This window comes from Vipera ursinii, assembly GCF_947247035.1.
Source record: "Vipera ursinii genome assembly, chromosome: Z".
Classification (NCBI taxonomy): domain Eukaryota; kingdom Metazoa; phylum Chordata; class Lepidosauria; order Squamata; family Viperidae; genus Vipera; species Vipera ursinii.
The window spans coordinates 42,897,463-42,922,270 of record NC_139517.1 but is presented as its reverse complement, the minus strand read 5'-3'; the positions used below and the strand labels follow the sequence as shown (position 1 = coordinate 42,922,270).

At 40.1% G+C, this 24,808-nt stretch overlaps 2 protein-coding genes across 2 annotated transcripts in view; both read left to right on the top strand.

Moving 5' to 3' along the window:
- The window catches only part of PLCD3 (phospholipase C delta 3), a 250,539-nt gene extending 244,875 nt beyond the window's left edge, over positions 1 to 5,664 (top strand). Inside the window, exon 17 of the transcript XR_014494095.1 lies at positions 5,638 to 5,664. The gene's annotated coding sequence lies outside the window, so the exon portion shown is untranslated. The remainder of the gene's footprint in view (positions 1 to 5,637) is intronic.
- The window catches only part of C1QL1 (complement C1q like 1), a gene marked incomplete at its 3' end in the record, with an annotated part of 61,509 nt that overhangs the window by 19,470 nt on the left and 17,231 nt on the right, over positions 1 to 24,808 (top strand). The window lies entirely within an intron of this gene.

Here is a 24,808-nt window from a genome sequence, read left to right as displayed (position 1 = left end):
TTGTCCCAAGCCTGATTCTGAGGCCTGAGAGTAATCTTTCTTAAGCTCAATGGATTCTTTCTCTATCACTTCCATCTCTTCTTTTGAGAATGATTGGTCTGAGTTATTCATGATAGTCAGACTCTGGCTTTTTCAATTCTTTCGGCTTAATATTGTTCCACCATATTTCCCATCCCACCTTGTAACCAGTGATACAGGGCAGCGTATCAACCACTATAGCCCTCCTTAACAATGGAAATGCAATGAAGATCTTACATTTCTGCCCAAGATTATAACTAAAGAAAGGTCCTAATGGGGCAGAGAATGGCAACAACTACAACCCTGCTTTGATTGCTACATCAGAAATCAGATCCTTGCCTGAATAATAGAAGCATGAGCTTGTTCTCTGAACCTCAAATTAAATAGATCTACTTACTTTTTTAAAATACTGTTGAAGGAAAAGTCTTCATCATGGTTCAGTCCAAGCTGGGAATAAACAACATGGCGACTGCTTTAGAAAGAAGGTTGCAGTTTATTGAAGGGGAGAGCCAGACAGAAAGATGCCCTTCTCCCATAGTTGTCTTCTGAGCCAATGGCTCCAGGACTCCTTCCTTTCTCTGCAACTTTCACAGGCATCTGGGGGGGATGGTAGGACTTGGGAAGATCTGTTCCACTCTGGTTGCATGGTGGCTTTTTAGTGGAGGGCTGGATTCAAAACCCAATTCCATGGCTCAAATGGATGGAGGCAACATCTGGGTCAGTGTGCTCTGCTTCCAAAAGTTGTGTGTGGGGGGGGGGTCATCTGTGTAGGGCTGAAAGACATGAGAACAAGATCTCCTCCCCACTTTCTGGGTGGACTCTCCCAGGAGAGGCAGACAAAGGCATGGTGAACAGAGAATAAGAAAAGGAGAAGTAGCATTGGGGGGGGGGTAGCTTGCAGGCAGAGTTTGAAAAGGCATTAATACTGCAGTTGTTAAAGAAACAGATAGGCAGACACAATGAGGACATCCCAGATGAGGACAAAACAAAGGCTGGATTCTGGTAAGAGAACATACATGAAAAGTTTCACTTCTGAACTTGAACATTTGCAACATGTTAGAACTTAATGACTTGCAGTTTGAAAAATGCTGATCATGTTTCAGGAAAAGGATAGACAGATAAAACCCATTTACAACACATAAGTAAATGCAAGAGTGAAACTTTTCCAGCAGATGAACTTAAAACATTCCCTCCTGATAACTTTGGGCTTAAGAGTACAGAGAGAGAAAGGAAGAAGAAACAAACAAACAAAAACAAAACACAAATTTTTCTTCACTCTTTTTGTTGGCCAGACAAACAGAGTGAAGATATTTTACTTTTAGTGCCTTAATTTAAGTAGAATTTTAAAATTCTTTTCTCTTTGGATTAGAGACAGTTAACAGTCACAATTACCTCACACACAAAGTCTTTGACACACATATATACACAAAGACAAGAGAACAGAAAAGGAAACAGAAGTCTTAGTTTTACACATCCTAGTCATTCCCACCATAAATCTCAGTTAACTCAAATTAGGGAAGGCAGAAATCTTAAACATACCATGTGATTGGAGAGAGAGAGAAAGAGAGAGAGAGAGAGAGAGAGAATCACTATTTCTTATTTTTCCCCCTAAGTACCTTTATTTAGCCAAATTGGTTTTCGAACAAAAGCCTAAGCAAAGCCCATTCTTCACAAATTTCTGTCGCTCGCTTCCTTTTTCATACCATCTAGGATGGGCACTTGCCTCTCGTCCCATGCCTTGAGCAAATCTCCTAGGGGAGTCCTAACTGCCACCTTCGAACTGCCACTTCCTATGTTCCCTCTCAGATGTGGGGCTCACTTTGACTCAGTCAGGTTGTCAAGCCCCGCCGGCCTGCCGCTCGCTCGGGCCTCGACATCGCCTCTGCCGGCATGGGGGTGCGACCCCTCCCTCCCCCAGAAGACCGCCGTCGCCAACGCTTGCCTGCCGTCCCTGACCGTTGCAGCAACCGGCGGAGCCGTCAGTTCCACCTCTCCCCGGCCGTAGGACATGGCACCGGGCTCCCGCCGCCCAGCTGATGGGCGTGGCTTTGCCTGGTCACCGCGGAACACGCCGCAGCCCCGCCGCACAGCTGACCGACGCACAGCTGACCGGCGCGCCCGCTACCAGACGGCCGGCGGACGCGCGCTCGCCTCGCCAACGTGGACGGCACCGAGCGCCCGCCGGGCTGGTGGGCGCATCTACCCAGGTTCTTCCGGCACCTCGGCGGCGGGATCCAGAGCTGCAGGCTGCGCTTGTGCCCGGGCCCCGGGAACATCGCCGTTTGTTTGCCGGCCGGCCGGCAGGCTCCACACCAGCGGGAACGCAACCGCAGCCTAAGCCAGAACGGGCTGGAGGCGACGAAGAATCGGTCGGATGGTCAGACCTGCCCCTGACAACCATAGACGGGGGTGTGGCTATACCCGTGCTGCCACCCACTCTCGCTGGGCGCTCGGACGGACTCGGGGGGGAGCCAGCAATCGCAACGCCAGGACGGACTGGGGCGCGTATGGGGGCGGAAGGACAGGACTTACCTGGGAGGGAGCTCGGCGGGCCGCAGCGGTGCACGCGGTGGGTGGTGGCTATGCAGGGTGATGGGTGGAACTTTTATGGGGAGGCGGGCGGATGCCGGTTTGCTTTGAAGGGGTGGGGTTAGGGTGTAGCAGCACGATAAAAGAGCGTTGAGGCTGGGTGCCTCAACGCTGACTTTACCGCGGTTTGATTTGTGTGAGGAATAAACCTGGTCACCCGTACCTTTGGAGTGCTTGTGTTTCTTCGCAGAGGACGTCGTGACACAGGTATAAAAAGGGGGGGAAATCTCCACCTTGTGGTTTTTGGACAAAAAAACGTCTGGGAGGACTTCAGTTCCCTGACGAAGTACGAGAACTTCCTTTCCTGGGAACTACCTGCCTTTCCTGGGAACTACCTTTCAAACCCCTCATGAGTCCAGGAGGACCTGCCACTTTCCTGAAAAGCAGTGAGTACTGGCACCTCCTTTCTTGCTACCGGTTTTCAGACCCCTTGCGGATCTGGAAGGACCTGCTGTCCCCTATGTAATGAGTATGTGGCACCTTCTGAACTAGGCTTTGCTTACAGGGCCTTACCAGCTGGTTGCCTAAATCCAATAATCTCATTCACTCATTCCATTCCATTTGCACACAGCCTCTCCCTTTTCCCTAACAAAAGTCCTGCACTCTGGCTAAACCCCCATGCTTTCCAGGGTCTGCCACTTGAACAGATACTTTCTGAGTTTAGGAAAGGCAAGAGGGAGCAAAATTGAACTGTGATTGGGAAAAGGGGTCCTCTCACACACAGACATACATACATTTCCTTTGTTCCCCTGGGCTTTAAAGTTAAAATTTAGAGGTATTCATCTTTGCCTTCTTTCCAAAGCAGTCCTTGAGCTCAAACCCAAAACTCCCTTTACTACCCTGGCTCCACATGGGTAGGGCTTGGGAAACCATCCCCAGACACAAGGGGTCTGCTACTGGCAAGTAGCAGTCTCAGTCCATTGGAGAGGTTAGCTTGGAGTTCCATTCTGGGGTGCTAAATTGTTGAAGGAAAAGTCTTCATCATGGTTCAGTCCAAGCTGGGGATAAACAACATGGTGACTGCTTTAGAAAGAAGGTTGCAGTTTATTGAAGAGGAGAGCCAGACAGAAAGATGGCTCTGGAAGAAAGAAGAGAGAGCACATGTAGGGAGTGGGTTTTATACCCTCTGGAGCCTTTTTTAAAATAGTTGTTTCCTGTTCCTGTTTGAGGCATTGTATTTCCTGGGTCATGTATTCTGACCTGAGTCTGGGTGTGCCCTTTGGCATCTGTGAGTTAATCCTATTATGTCCTGTCTTAGACTTTGGGTGGGGTATGTAGATTTTAGGTGTCTTTGTCTTCTTAATCTTCTAGCTTCAACTTTCTTGGATTATTTACATCTGGGCATGCTTTTCTGCCTCTTTAAGATCCTTTGAGGAAATATATTTTCCTGACCTTTTAATATTTCCTTCTCTGGGGGGGCTGACCCCACAATACGAACCTAAACCTTTCATTCTTGAAAAGGAATGAGCTAGTTAATGAATATTTCTCAATTTTAGGAATGTATTTATACTTCTTGAAAGATGCCTTCTTCCCCCTGTTCTCTCTAACACACTCAGTGGGGTCTCTACCTCACACTCCAAGCTAAATCAAGGTTGCCAAAGAAATTCTCTTGTTATTTAAAGGTACCGAAAGCAAAGGCAAAACTAGTTCACTTGAGATTGGAGCTCAGCATTTCCCAATTTGATAAAGCCAGGCTGTGTCTTCCAAATCCAGAAATATTTGAAAGGCAAGCCTTCCAAACACCGGGGTGAAACCACTACACATTCTCTCCATTCATATGCTGATTTGTGGGCAATTATTCCTTCCTGTCCTTCCTTTACTGTTGCTGGTTTTGGCTTGTAAAAAACAGCAGGATATCATCTGATTAGTTGCTTGCAGAAGATTAGAGTGGCCTCTGGAATGGTGGAAGAGTCACTGCTGAGTGACTGCTTTTATAGAAAGCATGCTGGAGCTGTAGTTTAGAGAAATTCAGGGAGTATCCTATCCTTTGCACCCTAAGCAAGCAATACTGTAATCAAATAATGCCAGATCCTCATAGATTACCTTACTTACCTAAATTAGCCTTTTCAGCCTAGCTCTCAGATCTGTATTGATGACAAATGTCAAAGAGATTAAGGAAGTCCAAGATTGTCAGGGGAGGATCTTCTGATTAGAGTGAGCCATCAATCAAATTCAAAATGCAAACCATTCTTCATAAATGTATTCAGTTTTTCTCTTTTTTAACATAATACATACATTTTTTAACTGTCATAATCCTTTGGGCATAGATAGAAAAATAAAAAACATTGCAGGTTTTGCCAAAAGTGCCATAGGAAATGAGGGGAAAAAAAGCATTGGAAAGATAGTACTATAATCAATTAAAATATGTCTGAAAGGACAGTTGTGCTCATTTTACCAATGCATTTGATGCTTGACCTCTTTCCTTTAGAAGATCTTCATATATGGTTTTTTACTTTTCACAACTGTTGCAACAATTATCTAGATCAGGGCTTTTCAACTGGCGGTACCAGCACCACTTGTGGTAGTTTGCCACATGGCAGGTGGTACTGATTGCTAGCCAAGTGTAGCAGGGGAGGAGAATGAGCCTAAGTGAGCCAAGCCTGAGGGAGAGAGGACTCTCTGAGCTCCGCAGAAGCCCCAAGAGCCGGCAGGGCTCCAGCTGATTGGCGCTTCCAGAAGCAGCTCAGAGCTGGAGGTGAACTGAAGAAAAAAGGGGGGGGCAAGAGAGGAGAGGCTATAAAATAACGTGATTTGGGTGGGGGAAGGAGAAAAAAGACAACAGGAAAGGTTTAATTAGTTTTACGCCCTTTAATTCAGTCTGTCTGTGGCTTTTAGAAAGTTTTCTTTGAAGGTAAACTGGCTTAATTTAAAGCTAAAGCTTTTCGCAATTGCTGGAGCCTTTCTGCCTTGGATTGCAACAATGTGACACGTGACAGCCTGAGGCAGCTTGAAAGAGAAAAAAACTGAGTTTGTGTTTCTTTATTTTCTTTATTTGTATTTGATTACTGTGTCTTTAAGTATACAGGGAAGGGTGTGTGTGTGTGTGTGTGTGTGTGGGTGGGTGGGTGTGGGTGCGCGCGCGCGCATTCTTACTACACTGTGGAAGAGCTCAGAAAAGCTAACCAGCTAGCTCAGGAATCTACAAACTTAGAAACTTTAAGACTTGTGGACTTCAACTCCCAGAATTCCTCAACCAGCCATGAGAGCTGAGGAATTCTGGGAGTTGAAGTCCACAAGTCTTAAAAGTGCCAAGTTTGAAGACTCCTGAACTAGCTGGTAGTGGTGCATATTAATAAACATGGATAAATTCATCATACATTTGTCAATGCAAAGGGAAAGTGATTCAGCAAAGGAACAGCCACTAAAGAAATTAAAACTGATGCTTTTTTTTTCTTCCCCCCCCTACAGTTTATTGGATTATAGAATAAAATACAAAAATACAAAAGCAAATAGTAGAACACAGTGGGGAGGAAAAAGGGGGGAAAAGTGATGGGGAGAAGGGAAAAAGAACAGTTTCTCTGTTGCAGTAGAAGGAAGCATTAAGATTGAACCTCAACCTTTTATTTTTTACTTTCCCATAATACTAGCCATTTCTATAACAACAAATGAATCTAATCAGTAAAACCCAAAATCCCCCCTTTTTTTTAGTCAACAAGTTTTTGACCCCTTGCTAAGCACTGGTGGTACTCAAATATTGTTATGTCCTAAAAGTGGTACAATCTGTGAAAAGGTTGAAAAGCCCTAATCTAGGTCAACCTTCCAGAATTTTGCTAGCTGGAGATGAAAAATGTTGTAGTCAATGTGCCTGGAAAGCATCAGGTTGAAAATGGCTTGTCTGGACAATACTCTGAGAACTTGGAGGAAAGCACTTCACCTTTCTAGGTTTCCTTATGAATTATTGGAAAGCAAGATAGGCTAAATTAGGATGAGAATGAATCCCCAAGGGAGAGCAAGGGATTTGGTGGGTTGTAGCATCCCCTCAAACTGTCATTCACAGGGGGTCTCAGAAGACCACGCTCTCATTTTTCATAATCAGTGGGTCCGCTGCCCTTGCTCACTATAGATAAAAGATGCTAGATCGTTAGGATCATAAATCAGCGGTGGCAGTTCAGGAGCTCCAGCGTCCCATGTAATTGCAATCTCTACCAGTGATCAGAGCTATTCTGGTCTCTGGAGAAAAATAACTCACCTCTCAACCACTGTTATCCTTCTCATCCATTACACCAAAGGGTGAGAGCTACAAGCACCAGGAAGCCTCCTTCAGGGAATAAGTTACATACTGCACAGAGAAAAGCAGACAGTGTGTGTGTGATTGTGAGACCTGAATCTGAATTATTCTTATACCACCTGAATGATGTATAGAAATAACAGCAGCATTCAAAGGGCAGTTTGCAAAGAGAGTGGCGTGAAGACCTCTCCTTCCACCCTAGGAATTCAGGGTTCAGCAGCCAGTGGAGTTTCCCAAGTATATGCAGGGATCTTTCCTTCCTTCTCTTCATATCATCTAGCATTTCAACATGCTGTCCTAGTCATAACTGCTCAGAAAGATACCCAGGTATAAGACTGCTGGCATGCCAACATCAGAAATTGCAGAGGTTTGGAAACAATGGCGGCCTGGTGCCATCACAACTGGGAAGCTTTTGAGGATATTCAAGGTATTGGTTTGCACATAGCTTTACAATCATAAATGTCTCTGGGAAGGATTTTTTTTTACACAAATCTGTGCAGAGAAAATAAATGAAACACAGGGATGGAGAATTTATTTTTTATTTTTGGTAAAGGCAGGAAGCAGATTTGGTTGTGGAATAGACTTGGTAAAACCTCAATAGCAAAATGACACATCCAGTTACTGATTATTTTGAAAGGAAAATGAACAAATGTTGATTTGTTCATTGACCAGCTTCAAGAGAAAAGGAGTGAGCATTGATTGGCTAAAGGTTTTCTATATGCAGGTCTATAGACATGACTATGACCGTAGTGTTTTAATGTCAGAATAAATCTGCAAATACTGTAGATTCCCTATCAATCTTGCTACAATAATTATTAATTATTGGAAGAATAATTCTATAGTTCTATAGGAGGAATGGGAGATGAAAATATTGGGGCCTGGAAAGATAATATTAAATCAATAAAAATGTGTGATGTGGATTACCAGTGTAATGTTGTGTCATTTGAAAAAAAACAGCAGAGGATGTGCAGTTGTACCAATTTATACCTAATTAAAAGAAATCCTTGATGGAAAGTTTTTGGCTGGAAGCCTTATAAGCAGATAATGCTTTCCTTAAAAGGCATTTAGCTTGATTTGTTTGGTTAAGTTTTCTGAAGCAATCTGCCTCTCAGGCATATTTCTGAATTACTCATAGTGGATTGTGCATTACTCACAGATATTTTGAGGAGAGGACTTGTTAGATGGAGCCTATTCAGTTTTATGAGAAGAATCAGAAAGTAACATAGTCTCCTGCCAGATTAATAAAAGGTGTGTGAAAGACTGCCACTTTAACTATTGTAAAGTAATTCCCTTTGAAGGAAAGCTATGGTACCAAATTGAACCTATAATTTGAACCAAACCCCCCCCCCCCATCCAGAAAATCCAAATTAACAGTAATCATGCTTAGCACATTGTACAAAAGGAATCATTAGATCTGTTGTGGACTTCACTAAGCATTTGGGTGAACACAGCCAGCAAGTATTATAATCTCAAGTGTAACCATACATTAAGGGACAGTGCAGTTTCATATGCTAGAATGTGTTGGGATTAGAAATAGGAGGAGTCTTTTCAAATAAATAACAAATCATTGCCCGTTTATTGCACACATAGGAGCTGTCATTTGCGAAGACTGTGACATAGCCACTTTTTGTTTACAAAAACTTGCTTTGAAAGAAGAACTACCCTATGTGGGCTGTATAAATCTGGATGATTATAAGCACAAAATTTTTTTCTATGTCTTCATAGACATTTATTAGTTGTGCACATTTTTGCAGCCTCTTAATAGATAAAACACATACGCATGTGAAAAACAAGTGTATTACATTGTAAGCTGGATACTTATTTTGTCTTGTAGCTTCTCTCTATTATAATATACATAAATATAATCTCTGAAGACTGTACAGAGGGTGAGATTGAGGGGATGATATATCACCAATATTTAATATTTGGGCTTCTCTCAAAATATATGTTAAACTTCCCAGAGTCGGTATAGATCATTTTCACTACAGCAATTATTGCAGTAAATAAAGGAGGGGGGGAACAGTTATTTGCCCCCAAATTTCATTAGCTCCATTGTGAGAAATCTATTCCTCTGCTAGCTGCTAAGATGAAATGTGAGGATTTTAAAGAAGACAAATCTCTATTTTAAGATGCCATGAAATGAAAAGATTCACAGATTCAAGTCCAGTTTTAAAAAATACGAACTCTGGGAAGCGACAGCAAGGAGTATGAAATTAACTATTAGCATTTGATATTAGATGGAATGAATACTTGGTTAACCTGTACCATTTTCTACCCTTTCAAAGATGCTCTTTTAATTATCATAATTATTTCTATGTGTACAATAATGCATCTTCTTTTTAGTCTGTGTGTGATGTATATCATTATTCTGAGGATTAATAGGCATCCTGCCTAATGATAGGTAATTTATGGTTGAGATGCTTGCTAACTTGGGATTTAAGGAAACAGGGAGTCAGTATACCCAAAATATTGGGGTATTAATGTAAATGTGCCTCAGGAACTCTTTGCAAAAATTCTGACTGAAAGAACAGAATATATGACAATGAGCAAGATTTGGGGGATGCTTTATGACTTTATGCTAGGCAGCAATGGGCAAACCAGATTTTTGCTATTTAGCAGGTCATTGAGAAATGTATTCACATAAGAAAGTTTACAATGTGTTTGTTGCTTTAGGGAAAGCATATGATATATAATGAATAGGCCTGAATTATTATGAAATTTTTGAATGAACAAGAAGTTAAAAGATTGCTTGCTGAATGTAGTATGAGTGGGGTATACTAGAGTAAAGCACATATGAAAATAAGCTGAATGCTTGGTGAATGGATCAGCAATAAGCAGGAAATAAGACAAGTATGTATGATAGCCCATTGATGATTTACTGAATTTGTTATCACTTTACTGGTAATGTTAAAAATATGATGTGAATGTGGGTATACATTTGTTGGTGACTGAAGCCTATGATTTATAGAAAATATTAAAATATATAATATAGATTACTGTGCCATTTGCTAAAATGAGAAAATGGATAGATATTTTAAAATGCACAAATCTTAGCAGAAATGTGTGGACTGTTGCAAAAATAGCAATGTAAAAGAGCGTTTGCCCTTGTTCTTACAGCAAAATGAGAGTTGGTATGTCAAAAGAAGCACAGAAGTTGAAGGCAGCAAGAATGGTTATTTAAGAAGTATTTGTGATTGAAGAAGAGATAAATTCAAGCTGGGTGCTGAATGAATGCAGATTGAATGGAAAAATGAGTGATCAGTACAGTGCAACAGGAGTACATTGTAGAGATTTGGTTATTTTAGAGAATGAGTGAGGAATGGATTGAGAGGAAAGAGAAGATGCTTCCTTTTAGTCCTCAATCTTTTTATCAAAATTCTATCTTGCCCATTTCTGCATAATCAGTAAGGTTTTTTTTAAATACATTCAAAAATGTACTTCAAAAGGTAAATGTATTTACAGTAGATTCGCAGGAACAGTAGCCAGGGAATTATGAAATTTGGCACATTTCAAGATTCACATTTTGAAAAACATGATTTGGTATGAGCATTTGTAGAAATTGAATTTGTCAGACATCCTTATAACAACTTGCAGAAAAAAAGAACTTCTCAATTCTGTGGAATCTAAATACAACCTGATTTTAATCTGCACTGAAATTTCAATTCTGTTCTGAAAACCTCTCATAGGATTTGGAGGCTTTAGCTGTCTTCTTATGACATGCTTATGCATGATTAAGTGAACCATGGTTTATTTATCCAATTTCTAAGTTGCCCAATTCCTGGGGGGGGGGGCGGAAGTGTCTACGTGGCTTCAGGAAATTAAAAGCACACTATACTTCATTCTCTGTTTGCGCAATATACTGAAAACCCATCACAGGGGCTGGTTTCACACAACATGCTAGGTTAAAATGTGGCTGGCTAGCTTGTAGCATAGAATGAATGGACCATCTGTTCCTGGGTCAGCAGGCAGATTTGGCTCCAGAGTCTACTTTGCCTTGGGTTCCACATTCCCACTGGCAGCCCCATTCCCCAGACATATATACCTTGCTTGAAAGAGAAACCAGCATCAGAAGGCTGTTCCTGGAATGACAATTTATCTTCACTAGTTAACAGATAATGTCATAATAGGCTCATGTACTGTGACAAGGCAGCTCCTCAACGAGTGGAGATAAATGGCCCTAGTGACAATGCCAAAACGGCTTTTGCTGCCATTGGTGTTTAACAAGCGAGTGCATTGTAGAAAGACAAGCAGTGCAGGAAAGATGCATGACTAGGGTGGAAAATAAAAAAAACTGCAATGGCTGTCTGGTACCCCTTTGCTTAAGTTCTCTGTCAGTATTCAAGGACAATCTTATTCAACAGAAGCCTTGTTTAGTTTTAATTAGGATAGCTCTAACCTTTAAATCAGTATGCAACTTCATTTCGCTATACAACAGTTGCCCTGCACTTCAGACTTTGAGTTGTGGTTTTTCTCGCTTCCTGGCTCCTGATTCACTGCACTCTTTCAGGTCCATTTGTTTATGCTGTGAGAGCGTTTCCCTCATTTCTATCTCTGAGGCCCCCCCATCAGCATACAAGAAAGAGCCAAGGCTTGGGTTAGAGCATAAAATCAAAATAAAGATGAAAAGTACAACCCAGGTCAACTGTGTGTTCCTGTTCAGGTTCAGCCTTTTCCTATGTTCTGCTGAAGTTGATTTCCCTACTATTTGGGGTACTGAAAATTGGGAGAGATAGAGGCAAAGTGCTGGATTTGTTTTGGTATATTGGGAAATTTGGTCATGCTCAGAATTTCAAGGATGAATATCTTTGCATATGTATTTTTCAAAGCCTGAGTGTGATTTGTTTGATTTATTTTTCCTAATCCTCTCCATATTTATTTATTTATATGCAGTATACAGTATGTCACTTCACTCAGTGATTTGAATGATCCGGAACATTTTACTCTGTTATCACTGCATTAGACTACTATTTCTCAACTTTGGCAACTTCAGGAGTGAACTTAACTCCCAGAATTTTCCAGACAGCTTGTTAGAGATTCCCATCCCAATAATACCTAAGGCATTCTGGGAGTTGAAGTCCAGACATGAAGTTGCCAAGATTATGAAATACTGTATTAGACCAATTTTCACCAGATAATATTGTAGATTGGAAAAGTTGTAAAATGTGTGTTGACAGCCAGGGTAGAAAGATTCCTCTGGATGATAATATGAAATTGGTGGCCATAAAAATGGAAGTTGGATATATTCATCCAAAGGCTACTGCTGTAAAAGTGGGAAGTACTTGTGCAAGTTTCTCTAAAATTATCAGGGAGCTGTAATGATTTTGTGGCATGAATCTATGTGTGTTGGCTGAAGTCTGAAATAGAAAGTGCACATAGAAGATGATGGTGGGGAGAAAGCAGAAGTATTTGTGTTATCATCTATAAATGCTTGCCTTAATTACCCTTGGAAGTTAAGCAGAGTTACCTCTGATTAATATATTAATCAAAGACCAAGTGAGAATATCAGAACTAATGGCTAAGGTAAGAAATTGAAAAACCAGTGAAAAATCCCTTCCATAATATTGTCAAGAAAATCACATTAGTGGAGTTAGCAAATGCTTGATTACAGCATGTCTATACTTTATATATGTTAACTTATGACACTGGCAATTACACCTGATTTGACTGCATCACATTGAGCTAACATTCAGATGTTAAGAGTGAAAGTCCCAAAACTCTCAGAGGTCATGGAATTTGGGCACATTGATTGTAGGTGATGAGAAGTTATTCAATGCTGAGGGACAAATGATAGAGATGAGTTTTGTAATTGTTAACATAGATATTTGATATTAACTTTATATCTTAACATAGTTAAGATGTTCAAGAAATTTAAGAATAGCATTTAACATTCCTAAACTGAAAAGATAAATCTTCAGATTGATTATTTTCTCTATTCAGGTACAATACAGACAGGAATTTAGGAATAGCTTTTAACATTCCTAAATTGAATAGATAAATTGGCTGAATATTATCTGAAGATAAGAAAAAGGTTGTTAGTACAAATTGGGGTCTGGTTTATCTCTTTAGTGAACTCTAAAAAACCCTTTTCCTTACAATTTACGCCTCTTCTGAAGTCAAACCTCATTCTAATAAATGTGTGATATTATGGGATGCAAATGTGTAACATGCTTGACCACATGTAACTGATTTTCTATGCAAAGGGAAAATTAGTTTTATTCTATCCAATCAACTTTCCTCTTTGATTTTTCTTTGTTAGGCTAACTATAAAAGGTGTTGTAAGCTAAAGTTCAGGTTTCCCTCTTTGAACGAGAGGAAATCCTTTTGTCTGAATATTCTGATAAACTGTAATAAAATGATCTTCCTGTCTCATTTTGTCTCATTGGAAAATATGCATGCCAAGGCACGAGCCTAAAAACACCCATATTTTGGCCATCAATGCCTTAGAAAAACATCAAATTGAGGAAACCTACTTTAAATGGAGATTAGGAATTTCCATATGCAACATTTCTGTATTCAACTCGACCACTGCAGCTCCCTCATGAATGGAGAATAGTATGAGGGACCATACATAGTAACAGCAAATCAGGCCAGTATCCTTCTATCCCACATACAGTGAGAGTAAGTTTGAGGGCAAGAGGAGTGACTGTACCAACTGAGGGCATGTGTTGCCAATTGGAACAGATAATGAACTTTCCTTGCATTAGGGCTGCTTATTTCTATTGAATAAGTCAGCCTCAACCAGAAACACAAAGCCCTAATTAAGTGAGCTCTTGAGATATAAATTGATCAGAAGAGGCTCAGCTCCTGAGTGATGAAGACACTTTTCTTGCTGTCTAACACCCACCAGGAGGCTAAAGCTGAAGTTAAGTCTGCAAGAGAAGCACACTATCTTTGACTCAGAAGCAGCTGTGCTCTAGAGTTACACTCAGAAGGCTTGGAGGAGGGCAGTAACAGAGAATGTGTAATATGCAGATTTAGAAGAAGTAGCAGGATCAAATCCAGCTGTGTCTTTTCTCACACTTGCTAAGAAAAGACAAAAACGACTCCTTTCCCCTGAAATTGTCATCCAGTGAAATGCAAACACATGAGAGAAGACAGATTAACACACACACACACACACACACACACACACACACACACACTGCTGCCCCAAATATTTTTGTGGGACAGGACAGCAAAGAGAATCCCCATCCTTTCACAGCAAGTTGCATAATATCTAAAAGTGTCTCTCAAACTTGGCATCTTTAATATGTTTGAACTTCAACTGGCTAAGAAATTCTGGTAGTTCAGACATTTTGAAGTTGCCGAGGTTGAAAACCACTAATCTAAAGCTTTCTGAAGATGTTTTGCATGGAAGCAGAAAATCCAACAAGAATTCCTTTTCACATATCTGTCAATAAAAATTTACTAAATAATATAGGGCTGAATCAGTGGTGGGATTTAGCTGGTTCGCACCACTTCGGTAGAACCGGTAGCTAATTTTTTGTTGCCCAGGCCCAGAATGGACTTCCGGAAGTGGCATCCACATAGAGAACCAATTGTTTACATATTTGAATCCCACCACTAGGCTGAAACCTGCTTTTTTCATTCATAAGATTCCTTATTTTCTGCAAAAGACAAATCTTTTTTGGTTTTTTTTGCAAGTGGTAAAACTTTAGCAAAAAATCTGCCTTGTTGGGAAGGGGAGGTCCCTGATGTTGGAGATGCCTAAATAGGACTGTTCAACTTAATACAAACTCCATCTTCCATTTTTTTTCCAGATCATTACCCAATTAGCTAATTATTTTGAAAAATGCTAGTGGTGAAAAAGCTCCAAAGCTCCTGCAGGTGTATGGTGATGCTTTTTTTTAATTAAAGGGGATTTTGAAGTTTAAGATACTCCTAAGACTATTATACCAATGCACAGAGTATGAATAGTAAACTGGGTGAACTAGAAACTCAGGTAAATGAGGGCAGATGTGATTTTGTTGCCATTATGGAAACATGATGGGATGAAACCCACAAATGGAACACACAGCTAGAGGGATTTAAATTATTTAAAAGAAACAGACCAAATAAAAGAGGAAATAGAGTTGCTTTACATGTAAGAAATAACTCTTCACTGTGCAGGGTGGCCAGGTGAGGCGAACCGGCGACATGCTGAACCTGCTTGTGGAATGAAGGAAGGAAGGAAGAAAGGAAGGAAGGAAGGAAGGGCAATGAGAGGGAGGGAGGGAAGGAGGAAGGGACAAAGAGGGAGGGGAGGAAGGAAGAAAGGAAGGAAAGAAAGAAGGAAGGGACAATGGGAGAGAGGGAGGGAAGGAAGGCACCCATGCCAGTCCCACCCCTCTCCACCAGAGACCCATGGATCCCCCCCACATCCCCGCCTGCCCCCCCAGGCATCCCGCAATCTGAGTGATGATCTGGCCATGCCCCCCCAGCCATTGACTTCACTTGTCAAAAAGTTGCAAAAGGTGATCACATGACCCTGGGACACTGTGACCATCATAAGTATGAATCAGTTGCCAAACATCCGAATGTAAATCACATCACCCTAGGTATGTTGCAACAGTCATAAGTGTGTAAAATGGTCATAAGTCACTTTTTTCAGTGCCGTCATAACTTCAAACAGTCACTAACCAAATTGTTGTAAATCGAGGATTACCTATACTTTATATTTTTTTTCCTTTTTTGGGTCATCGGGTTTTTGACACCTTGCTAATTGACTGGTGGTACTCTGATATTGCCTTATCCTAAAAGTGGTACAATGGATGAAAAGGTTTAAAAGCCCTGCAATAGGCCACCCAACCAAATAGAGGAAATAGATGGGACATTTTGCTAGTCAGTTAACTAAGCTATGTAGGAAACACATCACAATAGTAATGGGGGACTTTAATTACCCTGACATCAACTGGGAGACAAACTCTGAACCAAGTGGAAGATCAAACAGATTCCTGACAAACCTAGCATAGAACTTTGTCTCCCAAAAAGTAGAGAAGGGAACTAGGGGATTAGCCATATTGGATCTAATCCTCACTAACAGAGATGAAATGATAGAAGGTGTTGAAGCCACAGGAACATTATGAAAGCACAAGCAATAGAAGACAGTCAAACTAGAGTCTTGGACTAAGAGAGCTAATTTTAATAAACTTAAGAGAGAGCTTGGGAAGGATTCCGTGGATGAGAATCCTCAAGGGGAAAATAACTCAAGAAGCTTGGGAAATGTTGAAAAGTGAGATAATAAAAGCCTAGTCTAGCACAATACCAACAAAGAAGAAAAATAATAGTTTTCAAAAGAAACCAGCATGGCTGCATAAAGAACTGTCTGATAAATTGAAAGATAAAAAGGACAAGTATAAAAAGTGGAAAGAGGGGCACATAACTAAAGCAGAATATCAGCAAATAGTCCAAGCCTGCAAAGATGAAGTGAGGAAAGCTAAGGCTCAAAATGAACTAAGGCTTGCAAACAAAGTCAAAAGCTTCTTTCAACATGTAAAAAATAAGAAAATATTTAAGGAAATAATTGGTCCCTTAGTGGGGGAAAGTGGCAAGAAGGTGACAAGCAACAGGGAGAAAACAGAACTATTTAACTCAATTTTTGCATCTGTCTTTACACAAAGGGAAAAAACAGTCCAACCTATCAAAAACAGTACCATAAAAAATAGAATAGAAACACAAGTTAAGACAGGCAAGAAAATGGTAAGTGAGCACCTGTCCAGCCTAGACGAGTTCAAATCACCAGGACCAGATAGATTACACTCCAAGGTTCTCAAGGAACTGGCAGACGTGATCTCAGAACCACTGAAATATATTTTTCAATGATCCTGGAGCACTGGGGAACTACCAAAGGACTGGAAAAGAGCTCATGTAGTTCCCATCTTCAAAAAAGGGAAAAAATAGATCCAGGAAACTACAGACCTATCAGCCTGACCTCAATATGTGGGAAGATCTTGGAAAAGATAATCAAGCAACGAATCAGTGAACACCTAGAGGCAAACAAAGTCATTACTAAAAGCCAACATGGATTTGTCAAAAACAGATCATGCCAGACAAATCTTATTGCATTCTTTTTTAAAAACAAGTTATATTGATTTTTTTAATATTTACATATACATGTATTTGTGAAGCAATATGGTGGTTGGGTAGTCAAAATAGCAAATAACAAGTTGTAAATAGTTCAGGTTACATCAACAGGGATTCCCTCTCTGATTCCCTTAGTTATCACATAGTCAAAATAGTCAATACACTTCTAGTTGTACCTAGTCAATTAACAAAATTTTCAATATATTTTCACTAATACATATAAATATCCTGTTGTTAAATTTTATCTAATTGCAATAAAACATTCTAGAATAGCCTATAGTATACAAAAGAAAGTTTAATTTTGGGGTAGCCCACAATTCCCTATTTCAATAAAGAATAATTCTCTTATCTACAAAACTTACATTGTTCGTTACAAAACATTCTTATGTTTTACCATTAAAGTCTAGTTTTCATCTTAACAAATCACCAATTATTAGAAGTATATTTTTATCTTAACCGTTCAACAATTATTAAAATACTATCTTTTATATATAAAATTCTAGATTCTATAATATAGTTCAATTGTAGCAATATATTCTATAAATCATCTTAACCATACATCAATTTTTAAAATACTATCTTTTAATATATCATTCCAAATTCTATAGTATAGTTCAGAATTATATTCTAAGAGCTTACTTTTGTTTTCCCTTACAGTTCTAAAAGCTACATGTAGAATCAGTTATATTTTTTAGAGATTCCCCTTAATCCATTGAAAAGTATTTTTATACGCTATCTTTAGGAATCCCAAAAAAGAAACAAGTTCAGTTTTTTAAATCTAACTCTTGCCTTCCTTTTGTGCCAATCAGGCTTCCCTCTTGGCATCTTTAAATTCTCAAATGTATCTTTCTTTCTTCCTATAGCCCTTATTTGAATCCAGGGAACGTATCCAAATGACAATTTTGCAAGGAAAATGTCCCCTTTGTAGCCATTGTAGTTTTGCTTTGATAGTTCAGTTTTTGATGATTGATGCAATATAGTTGTCATTAGATCAGTCAAGTCTTTTTGTTCTTCCAATTCTATCTGGGTTAGGTAGAAAGTAGTAGCTGGTGTTATGGTTGTCATTTGAATTAGTTGAATTCTCAATATAGTGTATTTGAAGGCCTTTAGTGTCTTCACTCTTAGTATTGCTTTCTTCAGGTGCTGTTGCTTTTTGAGTTGTAAGTTTTGTAGTAGCCATTAAAGTTTGGACTTTAAGGTTTTCTGTAGGTTGCTTTTGTTGTTCTTTAAAATCTCCTATTTTAATGTTAGTTTCCACTTCTGCTATTTGGTTTTTGGTTATCTTTTCCTCATTTAAAGTCAGAATTTGATTTGGTGGCTTTGAGTTGTCAGATTTTTCTTGCAGTTTGGCTTTAATTTGCTCTGTCATTGCTAAAATCATGTCCAGTATCAGTTTATAGTCAAGTGGTGGGATATATTCATCCATTTCATTATTGTTTGCAGCTAAATCTTCCATGGAGACTATTTTAATAAGAATCAAGGATTATCCACCTCCAAAAGAGTTGTTTTCAGTGCCAGGTGTTCCCACACTTATCTTTAAGAATAATGTCAAGCAGTGCTTTTTTTGTAAAAGAAAAAGGTGCCGGAACTCACACGTCATACAACCTGCCTTGTTTATCCTACAAGGTTCCATCCAAAAAAGGTGCCGGAACTCCGTTCTGAGCGTTCTATGAGAAAAAAAGCCCTGATGTCAAGGACAGCTCTGTTATTCAGTCAGCTCTCACAACAGAAAAAAGAAATTTAGTTGCTGTATCAAGTTTCGCCACAAGATATCATCAATAACATATGAAATGCAATGTAAAAGTTTCTTTCTTTTTTCCAAATTAATATAGAGCTTTTGTAACATTAGTCCAATTTTTTTCCTTAATTCACAGCTTAGAGAGAAAATAGGATAGTGGATCCCCAGCAAAAAATAGGAGCTTTTTAAGCCTAAACTCGTGGTCTGAGCCACACTCAGCTCCTGGTCTTGTTTTTACTGACTGTATAGAGCTTCTCCATCTTTGGCTGCAGAGTACATAGTCAATCTGATTTCTGTGTTGACCGTCTGGTGATGTCCATGTGTAGAGCCGTCTCTTGGGTTGTTGGAAAAGAGTGTTTGCTATGACCATCATATTCTCTTGACAAAATTCTATCAGCCTGTGCCCTGATTCATTTTGTGCTCCGAGGCCAAACCTGCCTGTTATTCTGGTTATCTTTTGGCTTCCTACTTTAGCATTCCAATCCCCCATGATGATTTTTTGGTTTTAGTTGTATAAGGTGCTGTAGGGCTTCATAGAACCGGTCAATTTCATCCTCTTCAGCACTGGTGGTTGGGGCATAGACTTGGATGACTGTGATATTGAATGATTTGCCTTGGATTCGAACTGAGATTATTCTGTTGTTTTGGGGATTGTATCCCAGTATTGCTTTTCCTACTCTTTTATTGACTATGAAGGCTACTCCATTTCCTCTGAGGGATTCTTGCCCGCAGTAGTATACCTGATGGTCATCTGAATTAAATTCACCCATTCCTGTCCATTTTAGTTCGCTGATTCCTAAGATGTCGATGTTCAGTCTTGTCATCTCTTGTTTGACCACGTCCAGCTTGCCTTGATTCATGGATCTTACATTCCAGGTTCCTATGGAGAAAAATACTTTACAGAATCGGACTTTCCTTTCACCACCAGATACATCCACAGCAGAGCATCCTTTCGGCTTTGGCCCAGTCGCTTCATTCTTTCTAGCGCTACTAGTACTAGCCCTCTGCTCTTCCCCAGTAGCATATTGGACACCTTCCAACCTGAGGGGCTCATCTTCCAGTGTCATATTCTTTTGCCTTTTGGTACTGTCCATAGGGCTTTCATGCCAAAGATACTGGAGTGGGTTGCCATTTCTTTCTCCAGTGGATCACGTTTTGTCAGAACATTCTGCTGTGACCTGCCCATCTTGGGTGGCCCTGCACATCATAGCTCATAGCTTCATTGAATTACGCAAGCCCCTTCGCCACAACAAGGCAGTAATCCATGAAGAGGATTACACCTATAGGTTACACCTATTCTGTGATAATATATGAGTAAAGACTAATACAAAATTTCCAGTCATTCCTTATAAAGAAGAGCCTTGGTGGAGCAGTGGGCTAATGCCTCCTTAAGTAACACCAGCTGCCTGCAATTAGTGCAGGTTCGCATCCCACCAGGCTCAAGGTTGACTCAGCCTTCCATCCTTCCGAGGTAGGTAAAATGAGGACCCAGATTGTTGGGGGCAATTAAGCTGACTTTGTAATAATGCCGCTTGCGGGGGGGGTTGTGTGGTGTGTGAAAGCCCTAATAAGCAGGCATATACATAGAATGAAGGCTACTGCTAAGCTTGTAAGCCACCCTGAGTCTTCGGAGAAGGGCAGGATATAAATGGAATTAAAATTAAAAAAAAATAAAAAAATAAAGCATATTTGCAGGGAAATAGTAGCTACTGAGAAGTGCTTAAGATTCTATCATCCATTCTTTTTCCATAGTCATTTCTCCTCATCTACATCTAAACACACAAACACACACACAGAGAGAGACATATATATACAGCATCCAGGGGAGAGTAAAAAAAAAGTCAAGATGGCAGTCACAACTGTGCAACTGATGCCCAACAGCTGAAGAGGAAGCTGCACAATCTCAGAAAAGGTAAAGTTGGTTAATAAGGTGGTTTGAAGTTGTTTTAATCTGTTGTTGTCTTTAATTCCATCTAGTTTACAGTCCTTATGTGGCCTAATCCTGTTTAATTTTAATTTTAATTTAATTTAATTTAATAATATTTCTATACCGCCCTTCTCCCGAAGGACTCAGGGGGTGAACAGGGCAAGAATAAAAATACAGGATTACAAAAGTTAAAAAAATGATTAAATACATGCCCATATACTAAAAATACATCTTAAAACCCCAATAAAATAACAATAACAACCCCCCCCCCAGTCCCCTCATCAGGCCAGGCCAGCTTGTTCAAAAAAGTATGTTTTTAGCTTGCGGCGAAAGGAGCGAAGATTGGGCGCCGTCCGGAGCTCAACCGGTAGCTGATTCCATAGCTCCGGGGCGCCCACAGAGAAGGATCTCCCCCTGGGGGCCACCAATCGACATTCTCTGACCGGTGGCACCCTGAGGAGGCCCTCTCTGTGGGAACGCACAGGGCGGAGGGAAGTTGATGCCGGCAGCAGGTGTTCCCTAAGGTACTCCGCCATATAGGGCTTTGAACACCATTACTAGTACCTTGAATCTCACCCGGAAGACAACTGGTAACCAATGCAGCTCATGGAGCAGAGGTGTAACGTGGGAGTATCGGGAGACTCCCAACACAACTCTCGCGGCTGCATTCTGTACCAGTTGGAGCTTCCGGGTGGTCCTCAAGGGCAGCCCCATGTAGAGAGCGTTGCAGTAGTCTAGTCGAGAGGTCACGAGCGCGTGAGTGACCGTGCGTAGATCATCCCGGCTTAGATAGGGCCGCAACTGGCGCACCAGGCGAACCTGGGCGAAAGCCCCCCTAGTCACAGCCCCTATGTGGTCTTCCAAGGTGAGCCATGAATCTAGGAGGACTCCCAAGTTGCGAGCCCTATCTACGGGGGGTAATAGTTCACCCCCCATTTAGCTGTTATCATGTATATATAGCCAAATGAGGGGGATTCATGAAAGCGCAATCTATCTTCATTTTGAAACAAAAGCTAATTTTAAAAAGTAGTTTCAAAACCAAAACCATTCTAGTCAATAGCAATTTAAACTATGAAGCCCCATTGTTTCCATCAAAGTGGAGTACAAGTCAATATCACAAAATTGTCTTCTCTTACATTTGTAGAAATATGATCACCTGACTTGTTTGCAGATGAAAGTGCTATTAGAGCCCTAGAAAACAGAATAATTTAAAAGTTGGCAGATACCATGGATACTACATACACAAACAATTTCTGGGAAGGAGAAAGATACAGGTCAGATATCTATCAAAATGATCTTCAGCAGAAACAGTAAATTAGGATGTAGAAGAAAGCTGAGGCTGACACAGTAAGTATTAATAACTAGTATTAGGACTAGCAAAGGCAGTCACACAAACTTGTCCCATGTTGGCAAATGAAAACAATTTAAGGAAGAAACATCCACTTTTATTCCTTCTTTTACAGATTGTTTATTTTTATATTAAAGCTATTGCTCTTTGGCTTTCTATTTAGTCCTCCCCCTTGCTCAGCCAAAAGGCAGACAACTGGCTTTGTCCAAATTACTTTGCTCATTTAGGCCAATGACTTCTGTTTCAGACTGCATTGGATAATTGCCAAGTACTGTTATAATTATGATCCACTCATCAATTCTGGTTACTAACAGTACTCCACTTTGAGCTGGCAAAGGAATTAAATCTAACAAACTTACTAGTCACTTAGCACAGCAATGTATAGGAACATGCGGTGCTTCAAATTTAATACCAAAATAGTATGGATGCTTTAAAATATTGATAAATAATTTTCTTTACAAATCTATAGGAGTATGAGATATATGCTTCATATAAATGGACTTCCTAGAGCAGGGGTGTCCAACTGTCAGCCTGCAGGCCGGATGCATCACAAGGAAACCGCTCCCACCCCATTACTGGCAATGGGGAAAAAGACGTCACAAGTTTGACATGCCTGTCCTAGAGAAAGCTTTTTATTGATTTAGGTTGGTTTTGTAAGTGCTTACTCTTTGCATGAGTAACCTTCACTGCATTAATGAGACTTATTTCTGAGTAAATATGCAGAAGAAGAGAAAGGTAATGGATTAGGAAGTAAATGCCAGGTAGACTAGTTTGCTGTGGAAATGTATGAATAGCTTATAGAGACTCATATCTTAGAGAGAGATTCAGCAATCTTTGAAACACTCTCTAAGGCTTTTGTTCTCTGCACAAAAGAAGAAACAGAAGTAATTTGAAAATTACAACTGAAGTAAAGGAAAAGAGAAGGTAAGTTTTTGTCCCCCACTTATGGAGTGGCTAAGTGAAGGAGTGAGTAAGGAGTAATGCAAAAAGGAGCATTCCAAGTCCCCCAATCTTTCTACAACATACCCTAATCTAAAGCAATGATTGGTAGTTTTTTTTCCACCACCAGCAAGTAACACTGGGTAGGAAAGGAATGGAAGCTGGGGAATCTACCAATCACTGCTCAGAAACTGTCTTGCATTATATCTGTAAAGATAGCATCACTTTTCTCCCTACCTGTTGAAGCCCAATAAAACTCAATTCTAGCATTGCAATTTAAGCTGACATGTGGTTCTGTTGTCTGAAGGGTGGTAGAAATATATGTTAATGTGGCCTATGTTACGCATGTAATGACAGTTTTCTGAATACAGTAAAGGACTGTCTTTATAATAAAGCATATATGGTCACTACAGTTATATGTCAACTGAGTGCATTTTGACAAAAATGTGAGTTAAAAATTAAAACATAATTAATTAAACTGATAAAAAAGCAGCAAGACCTAGAAGCTAAACTGATTCTGTAAAGATTAATTTCAATGAAAAATATAATGAATTGATGACTAAGCTTAATAAATAAATCACAGATATGCATGAGTTATTCTCAAAACACAGAATTTAAAGGTTTAAAATAAACAAGGACCTGTCTCAGCTCCTCCTTGTCACTGCATTTTTTTAGTTTTTGTCAGTAAGCTCATTGCAGTCTGTTTCTTTGCAAGTTGAATTGTTATCTTATCATTGTAACCAAGGTGAGTGTCACATGTTCAGCCATGTATTTTGTTTGGCTTTATATTTATTACTTTATGTGCATGTCCAAAACAAAAGTTACTTTCTCTTTCCTTTCCTTTGTGCTCTCTGGTGAGATAGACATGTAGTCATGAGTCTTTCTGTGTTTTTACAAGTTTCTTTGTAAGTAAAAGGTTTATGGTAGAATATATGCTTCAGGTTTTCTTTCTTTTACCTGTTGTTTATCATGCATCAAATGAACCACGGTTCATCGCCCTCTGATAGAGTTTTGTTTATTTACTCTTCTGACATGGTAGCAGAGTTTGGTTTGGTTTTTTTTATATACTGATAAGCGTTTAGGCTATTAGTTCAGCGACTGAGGAACGCTGTGCTCAATTTACTGAAAATGCCGGAAAAAAAGAAAGACAGAAAGGAGTCTGATGAAGAACAGACTTTACTTGCTTCTGCCACGCATCTTGGAGAAGAAGATTTAAGGTCAGTTACACCGTCTTCTGATTTTACTAGTTCTTATGCAGCTGTCTCAGAAAGAGTTCACACTCAAGGAGCTCATGCTGAATATGAGTGGCTCGGTGCCAGACCAGTGAAACTTGGGAAGGATGTAATTTATTATTCTCCTGGTAGCCCTGAACAAACTCTGCATGAGAAGGCTGTTCAATGTTATTGTGAACAAATTGAGACATTTGAACAAAGGCTGCAACAGGTAAGAGCATATGCATCAATGATTAAGCAGCATGAGAGGGACTCTGCTGTTATTCAAAGCCTAGATTTGGCCATATTGCCTTCTTCTTCCAAGCCAAAGCCACTCCCACCAGTGGGTGTTATGTTAGACGAAGGGGAACAGAAAGCACCTGTGTCACTGCATCATGATGTAGTGCAGGATCATATGGCACACAATGCTACAGTGATGCCTGAATTTAATGTTGTAACACCATCTGCTGGTGAATCTGTTTTACAAGATAGAAATGAATTACTATATGGAATACAGGAGCAAATACAAAGAATGCAATACATGTTTTCATAGATGTCTATTCATCAATCATTGCTCTAAGCTGATGGTGCTAGAATCCCTATTAATACCGCTACTATCCAGGTTCCTGTCCCAGATGGAGCACAGCAGCCTTCAGCCCAAGTGCAGCCTCCACTGGGTTCTCAGATACAAAGGCCAGTGCTAATTGCAGGCCAACTTAATGTAGCAGCTCAAGTGCCAGCGCCTCCT